The following is an 8,785-nucleotide window of genomic DNA, read 5'->3' on the forward strand; positions in this document are numbered from 1 at the left end:
ATCCCCCAGCTCAGTGGTGGTGAAGCTAACTGGATAATCTTGGGTCAGTCACCTTAACTCATGTGGCTGTTAAGAGATTTTAAAAATGTTGTGGTGATGACCCTGACACTGGCTTGGGGGAGGGCTGCGTAAGAGTTGCTCTGCGGGATTACATCAAAGGTCAGGCTAGTTCATCTAACATCCGGTTCCCAAACATGGCCAAACAAATGTTTTCAGGAAGCCCACAAGAAATCTCCTTCCCAGCCACTGATAATCGGGGATGCACCACAGGCTACACTGAGCCACTGTGCCTGACAGCCCATCCTGCATGCACTGATGTTATCCCCAGTTTACCTTGGCAGAGTAGTTGACACAGTAGTGATGCAGGACCTGATTAAAGAGTAGCTGAAGGTTTATTTAGGAACATACTTGATAGGAAAGAGGAGGCAGAGGGACGGTCTTAACTATATCTCTAGCTGAGAGAGATGGAGAGATGAATTGTGGAATTTCTGAGGAGGAAGAGGAGGGGGGAATTGCTCTAGGAGTACGGATCTGGAGGCGGACAAGGGATGACACTGAACAGGACAGAAGGTGCTGACCTCCCTATCCTTTCTAGTTGTCTTCCCCCTTCAGTACCAGACTTTGCCTTTCCCAAGTTTAAGCCACCTAAGCTACTGAAAGAGAAAAAGAAGAGGTGGGTTTTTTATACCCTGCTTTTCATTATCCAAAGAGCCTCAAAACAACTTACACCTTTCCATTCCTGTCCCCTCAACAGACACCCTGTGAGGTAGGTAAGGCTGAGAAAGCTTTAAGAGAACTGCTTTGTAAGAATGGCTCTAAGAGAACTGTGACTAGTCCAAGGTCACCCAGCTGGCTGCATGCGGTGGAGTGCGGAATCCACTGCTCTTAAACCACACCATGCTCCCACCTCGTCTGTAATGTAGCCTATGGGATCATCAGTGCATCTTGTGGCAGTGAGTCCTGTAGGTTAATTATGTGTGGTGTAAAAATATTCTTTCCTTTGGTGCATCCTGAATGCCTATCAAATACATTGCCTTCCCCCGTTCTAGTTGTGGAAGTTCTAGTACTTGCTTTTTCCAAATGATGCATAATTGTATGGTATGAACTTCTATTCCAGGGGTCTCTACCTGGCGAACTATCAGTAGTTCATTCATTCCCTATGGGCCCAGGGGTTAGTCCTGGTACATGTTGCAGTGGCAGATAAGTCTGCTGAGTGTCCCCTGCTACTGGAGGAAGAGATCGCAAAAATCTCTGCTCTAGTCCTTTCTTTAAAGAAAAACAGGATTTTTCTCTATGTCACTGAGCTGCTAGCTTCACTTCTGGCATGGTTCCTAGTCCATGTTCTGTTAGTAAGACAGACTGAAACGTGGTAACATGGAGTAGCTGAGGAAATTTTATTTGCTCAGTTTGCTCTGAAAGACAAGATTGGCAACTGCTGCTCTCCCATGTGCCCTCTTGGGTGTCTTTTCTGGAAACGAAGAAGCCCCAAATTCCTTTACCTTCACTCATCGGACAGCTGCTGCAACCCCTTGATCCTTTGGGTTTCAGTTTTGGGTGGCCTCCATTTTGTGACAGGAAGAAGAGCGAGATGCTTAGGGGTCCAAAGGCAGCTGTGCTGTCCGTTTCCATGGAGAACAGGTGAAATATAAACAACGCCCTAAACCACCTTCTTGAGCAGCAAGCTGAGAATGGCAGCAGCAGAATCCTACCTGGAAGCCGTTTTCCCTGCCCAGCTGACAAACGTATGATTTTCAGGAGGTGGGTGTATCCCCTGTTCTGTGCCAGATCTACACATTCCTGTTGGTGACTCTTCTGAGATCCATATGGAGCGCTCCTGGGTCAACATGGCAGGCAGGATATGCTCAGAGGCACTATTTCTTTTTCAACGTTTAGTGTCTGAATTTCCGAGTTGACGAGGGAAGAGAGGAGGGAGAAAGAAGGACCCCAGGAATGTTTCCTGGAGCCCCCCCCCCAGGTCAAGCTAGGTCCCGATGACTAGTCCAAAATGTCTGGCCAGCTTCTGCTTCCAAAAGTTGGTTCTGTCCTGGCCAAAGGTCAGCTGGTGTCAAACACCCCCCCCCCCTGCCCGGAGCTGCCCAGAGCCACATGCATGAGTTTGACACGAACAGCCGTCCGTCAGTCATGGTCAATGCCAGAGGCCAGGAAATTGCTGCGGACGTGAACCTAAACACCAGACCCTGCTTCCATTGCCCCCCTCCCGTTATCAGTTGCCCCCCTCCCTTAGCGACCCCTTTGCCATCAGGGATGCTGCTTGCAAAGGATCCTTTCCTCCTGGGGGTCTTGGGTTTCTTCCAACCCCAGATTTGGCTCTAATTGGGGGCACATTTGGTGTGTGTCCCGGCCTGCCCCCCCCCCTTAAAAAAAAAGAGAGGCAGGTCTACAAGGCAGCTTGCAAGGCTATAATTTACCGTATGGGATCATTTACCTGATTAGAGAGTTTATTTTATAAAAATTGCTTCAGAATGGTTTACGTCCGGGGAGGAGGAGGGCTGCAGGGAGGGAGGGAGGGAGGGAGTAGACTCTAGCTGTAATGGGGGGGGGGAGAAGGGGGCTGGCCCACCAGGGAACATGTACCTGCCTATTTCCACAGTGGCAAAATAGGCTGTTCCCATTAATTAAAAGCCCATTAACGAGACTGGCAAGAGAAGGTAGCAAAAGGGCCCCGCAGGGGTTTCCTGGCCCCCTCCAAGGGTGTGTGGGCAGGCTACACTGTATAGGTATTATTTCCAAAATCATGATGTTGAAGGCAAGTTTTTGTTTGGTGTTTTAAAAAAAACAACAACAAAACTAGGGCTGCTTCTCTCCTCCCTTCCCCACCAACCTTTTTACGGCTAGATCCTTTAATTATAATGACAGTTTCTTCCAATTAGCTGGGGGTGGTTAAGCAGCCGTGGGCTGGGGTGGGGCGGGGTGGGGGGAGGCCCTGGGCTCCCATCAGCCCTTCAGGAGGCTGAAAGACAGGATGAAAATAATGTTGCCACTTTTAAAATCTGGTCGTGCTCCTGCCCCTTTTAGCCATGGCTTGTCTTTTTTTGTTTTGGCTTCTGGGCTAAGGGGGAAGTATGTGGTAAGTATGTAGTTTCTCGCCCTGGGATTTTGTTTTATACTACTTTTTACATGACTAGATGGTTTTTGCACCCAGGCCTGCCTGGGCCTACTGTCTAGAGATGGCAGCCTCCAGGTGGGATCTGGAGATCCCCTGGAATTACAGCTGATCCCCACTCTGCAGAGATTAGTTCTGCTTGAGAAAATGGATGCTTCGGAGGGTGGTTTTTATGGCATTGTCCTTTGCTGAGGTCCCCGTTCTCCCCAGGCTCCATCCCCAAATCTCCAGTTCTCCAACCTGGATCTGGCAACCCTATGCCCTGCTGGTGGCTGGGGGGGGGGTGTACACACTTATGCTATCTAGATTTGTTGGGCTTCACCTGCAGAACCTGCCCCAGGTCCCAGAGCTGGCCACCTCAACCTTAAAGAGCAGCCTGCCCTGTCCGGTGCAGCAGGTGGCTGTTTTTCTAAGCATGGAGAAGTGAAGGGTGGGGGCCTCACAGGTTTAATTCTTGAAGGACAAGCAGCCATGAAAAGCAGATCTAGGGCAGGGGGGGGGGGGGTCGGCACGTAGGAAGGACGGACTCTGGGACTTCCCCTTTTCCAAGCTGTGCCAAACATTCCCATTAAGCCGATGCAAACAACACATAAAAATGTCTGAGTATCTGGGGGTGTATTAAAACCCTGCCTGTAACAGGGAGATTGCACCACATTTTTTTTCCTGCCAGATTTCACAGGGTAGAATAATATTTTGTGGTCTCCAACTCATCACCAGAGGAAAGCCCTGGGATGTCTCTGGCACACCCCATTTTGCAGCCTTTGCAGTGTGGGAATTTGGACCATCGGGTGTTAGATCGGAGCTGATGTATTGCAGGGCTTCCAAAAGGGGGATTTGCAGACGGCAAGAAGAGGAATGGTTTGCATAAACCTGATCCCCCAGGGATGGTGCAAGGAGTGGCAGAACAAGAGCCGGGAGGGCTCGGTAAGCACAGTGTGACCGTTCGATGGCTGGAGAGAGGCCAGAAGCCCAGCATTCCTTGTAACCCACCACCATCCGGTAGAAATTGATGCTGAGGCCCTATGGTTGGCACATTGCCTTGGCTGTGCCCCCTGGGTCAGTCTCCCAGTGGGGAAGAGCCTGGCAGCAGTGGGAAAAGAGGAACGCAAGAGAATCCTTCTCCTCTGGGCATCTTTCCCATCAGGAAATGGGAGATGAGCCCAGAGACCCTTCCCCTGGGTCACTGCAGGGACCTCGGGAGGTGCATTGGAGGGAACAGAGTCCCAGGATTTCTGTATCTCTTTAGACCAGTGGTCTCCAACCCCCGGTCCGGAGACCGGGATCGGTCCGTAGATCAGTTGGTACCAGGCCATGGATCCTCCTTGTCAGCCTTCACGGCTGCTGCCTCGGTGGCTGCCTTGCCACTCTGCCGCTGGCTCACCTTTGGTGCTCTCCAGCGGCCACCATGGCTGGGGCTGCCCCTCAGCGTGGCACTGCACAGCTGCTGCTGGCAGTGCCCCCCAGTGGGCGGTGGGAAGTCAGGGGCACCGGCGGGAAAGGAAGTGGAGCAGGGGCTCAGGCAGCAGCAGTGACGTCCCTCAGCAAAAGACTACCCCTCTCCTGGGCCTCAGTAAAATTGTCAAGTGTTGACTGGTCCCTGGTGATAAAAAGGTTGGGGACCACTGCTTTAGACCCTCTGTTCTAGATGGGATTCTACTCTCTCCAGCAGAGGCCCCATTTGTGTACATGCATGAGGATGCCTGAGTGTCCCCAGGTTCTTTTAAAAACTGCAGGAATGGCTACACTTGCACCAGTGATTAGAGGAAAGAGAACAACTTCCTTATGATTAATTGGAAACCTCTTATTGACTTCTTGCAGGAAAGGGGAAAGAACGATTGGAAGGCTTGCGGTTTTAGTAACGAAAGAAAACCAAATGCAGAATTCATTTTAATTTCAATAAGTAAGCCGGGTCTACGTTGATATATCTGAAGAATGATTGATAGTTTATGAGCCAGTTGGCTAGAGACTTAAAACATTGATGTAATTGATCTGACATGCCTGTCCTTTGCTCTTTTCTTCTTTCTGCTTCGTCCCTGTTTATATCCCTTTTCTCTTTTTTTAATTTGTATAAACATTTCTAATAGAAATTCTTTGCAAAAAAAGGGGGAGAAAGTTTCTGGTCCCTAAGGCTGCACAGGAGGCCTTGTGTGTATCTGCAGTGCCTTCTGAAATCTCAGATGCAAGACAGAGATGCGACTGAACTGAACAAGATTGGTGGTAGTTAGGGTGGGGATACATGGAGGTATCATCCCCTCCCCACCTGGTAACGAAGAGAAGGAAAGCACATTCTGCAAGGATCTTATCAATCTATTTACAGTCCATGGACCAGTGAATTCCAACAAACGTCAGAGGAATTCTGCAGATCTTCTGGACCTCACGGCTTGCTTCTAAAGCAGGGGTAGTCAAACTGCGGCCCTCCAGATGTCCATGGACCACAATTCCCAGGAGCTTCTGGGAATTGTAGTCCATGGACATCTGGAGGGCCGCAGTTTGACTACCCCTGTTCTAAAGAATGGACATGGATGTGCTGTGTTGCAAGTTGTTCCAAGACTTATTTGAAGGACGTAGATCTATAAACCCACTCCTCTTTCTTGTGTTTTTAAAAAATTGTTAGCCACATTTTCAAAAGTCGTTTAGCATTAGGGGGTCACAGTTGGCCAAGGACCACTTTCCCTTTCAGCCGGTTTTACTACAATTCCCTTCAGGTTGATAGCCGTGTCGGTCTGAAGGAGCACAACAAGAATTGAGTCCAAAGGCACCTTTAAGACCAACCAAGATTTATTCAAGGCAGGTACACGAAAGCTCACGCCTTGAATAAATCTTGGTTGGTCTTAAAGGTGCCACTGGGCTCTAAATTTGTTGTTCAATCTTTTCAAGCACTCAGAAGTGAGCTAGGTCCCAAGACAAGTGGGAAGGGCACGGGCATGTGTTTGTCCACATTTGAAGTCTTGCCCAGATCTTTCAGACTGCTTCTTTGGTCAATATGTGCTGTATAGCTGAACATGCTAGCCTACTTTGGACGTACATGGTTGTGGCGAAGAATGGTACAGCACATGGGGGGGGGGAGGTTGAGTGAGCATCTTTGAGAGCCAACTTGGTGTAGTGGTTAGGAGCACCAGCTTCTAATCCGGCAAGCCAGGTTTGATTCTCTGTTCCCCCACATGCAGCCAGCTGGGTGACCTTGGGCTCGCAACAGCACTGATAAAGCTGTTCTGACTGAGCAGTGATAGCAGAGCTCTCTCAGCCTCCCTTCCCTCACAGGATGTCTGTTGTGGGGAGATGAAAGGGAAGGGTATTGCAAGCTGCTTTGAGGCTCCTGGTACAGGAAAGCAGCATATAAAACCCAACTCTTCTTCCTTTTTAAAGGAATTAAAAATGAAATTTAAACCTATTCATCCTCAGTGCTTAGTGCTTTAGGATGCTTTGGGCTGATCCTGCGTTGAGCAGGGGGATGGACTAGATGGCCTGTATGGCCCTTTCCAACTCTATGATTCTATGATTCTATGATTCTGTGTGGTACTCTGAAACATCAAACGTTTCAGCTGTCCCTACAACAACTCTATAAGTCAGGTCATAACCCCCGACATTGCAGATGAGTAGTGGAGGTTAAGGTTGCAGGAATCACTTCAGGCCACCTCACGAGCTTGTGACTGAGGTGGAATTTGAACTGAGGACTTCCTGGATTTCAGATCTGCCCCTCTATGCACCATTAACCCCCAAATAAGTTCATTTAGGGAGACCTAACCTGGTAGGTGCAGAGATGTCCATTAGAACAGCCAGCTCTTCAGAGTGCACCTGGAAGTTAATGGATAAATCAGGGCGGGGGTAGAGGAGGGGATGACTCCAGTTCAGCCCCCTGGGATGTGGGCACACTTAAGATATTCCCCCCCTCCCCTGGGGATATTCTCAATTGCTCCATGTAAAGAACTGGGGGGAATCTACTCACCCAGCAGGAAAATGCAAGCAGAAAGAAGTTGAAGAAACCCAGTTTTTTTCTCAGGTTGTCCCAAAGGTCTGCAGTGGGCACTGCCCTGCCTCACCTTACCTGCTTTTATCTCCTTCTGCCTCATCCAGTTATTGGCAACAAATAAAAGGAATTCTGGAAAGAAAATCCCTTTGAGGTAGACCAGCAACCTCCAACCTCTCACCAGGATGAAAGGGGGAGGGGAGAAGGGCAGCCATAGAGATTTCTGCAAAGGACTCCCACTTATCCTGTGGGGTAGCAGTCGAAGTGTCAGTCTAGGGTCAGGGCAGGATGGGTGCAAATCCCCACTGTGCCTTCAAGCTTGCTGGGATGAGCTTCCACCTAACCTACCTCTGATTTTTGGGAGGGTAATTAAACACCCCCCCCCCCAATCCCCTGAAAGTAATGAAATCCAGAGTTCATCCCTCAAGTGGAGAACAGACCTATGCATTGGGTTGTAGCTCAGCAGGAGAGCCCCTGCTTGGCATGCAGAAGGTCCCGGGTTGAACCTCCAACATCTCCACTGAAAAGGACCAGGATGTAGGTCAGGGGTAGGATGTAGGTTAGCAAAAGGACCAAGATGTAGCTCAGCAAATGCTTGTGGGGGCTCATGGAAATTGTAGTCCATGAACATCTGGAGGGCCACAGTTTGCCTACCCCTGATGGTGGGAGAGGGGTCTTCCCCAGACCCTCCTGGAGTGCTGCTTCCAGCCTGAGTAGACAATACTGACCTCCAGGAACCCATGGGCCCATTCTGCACATCTTAGATCAGGGGTAGTCAAACTGCGGCCCTCCAGATGTCCATGGACTACAATTCCCAGGAGCCCCTGCCAGCATTCGCTGGCAGGGGCTCCTGGGAATTGTAGTCCATGGACATCTGGAGGGCCGCAGTTTGACTACCCCATAATGCACTTTCAGTGCACTTTAGAAGTAGATTTTCCTGTTCTGCACATTGAAAGTGCATTTTCCTGTGTGTGCGGAATGGGCCATGGTCTGATTCCGTCTCAGGCAGCTTCACCTGTGCTCCGCTCTCAACCAGGTCCACAGGAAGTTCAGCCACGTGGCCAGCGACGGGGGGGGGGGGAAGGGGTAGGGAGTGATTTAGGGGAGAAATGAGAAGCGTTTGGCTGCTCTCCAGAGGCCCCAACTGATGCGCAGCCGTCTTATTTCGCTTTCAGAGCGACATTCCCCCTCCCCGTCCCTCGCTGCCGCACGAGCTCATTTGCATGTGTATTGCGCCTACCACCACGGGTGCCGGGGTCAATTGAAACTCGAGAAAAAGAGCAGAAATTTTATGCAAAACTGTTGATTGCATTTGTATGTAATGAAATCATCCAATATTCATCCGACTATGGGCCCTAATCGGAAAGGAGAACTGGAGGACGAGAGAGTCACTGCAAAGCCGTAATGAGCTTCTGTAGTGATTAAAAAAAAAGCACTTCAGCCTCCCGACAATCCAGCCCGAAAGCGCGTCTAATCAACACTGAATACGGAGGCAGGCGATTACGCCAAGGCGGGCTCCCCCCCCCCCCCCCGCAAGGCCCGCTGTCAAAGATGTGCGCGCCTTGTAAACTCTGACACGCCAGCCCTGGACGATCTGTTTGATAGAAATCCAGAAAGCTCCCAATCAGAGGAGAGACTCTGCCATCCTTTGCACAAAAGCAATCGTGCCGTCTCTCCCCCGCCCTCCCCCCACC

This window comes from Paroedura picta, chromosome 12 (assembly GCF_049243985.1).
Source record: "Paroedura picta isolate Pp20150507F chromosome 12, Ppicta_v3.0, whole genome shotgun sequence".
Classification (NCBI taxonomy): Eukaryota; Metazoa; Chordata; class Lepidosauria; order Squamata; family Gekkonidae; genus Paroedura; species Paroedura picta.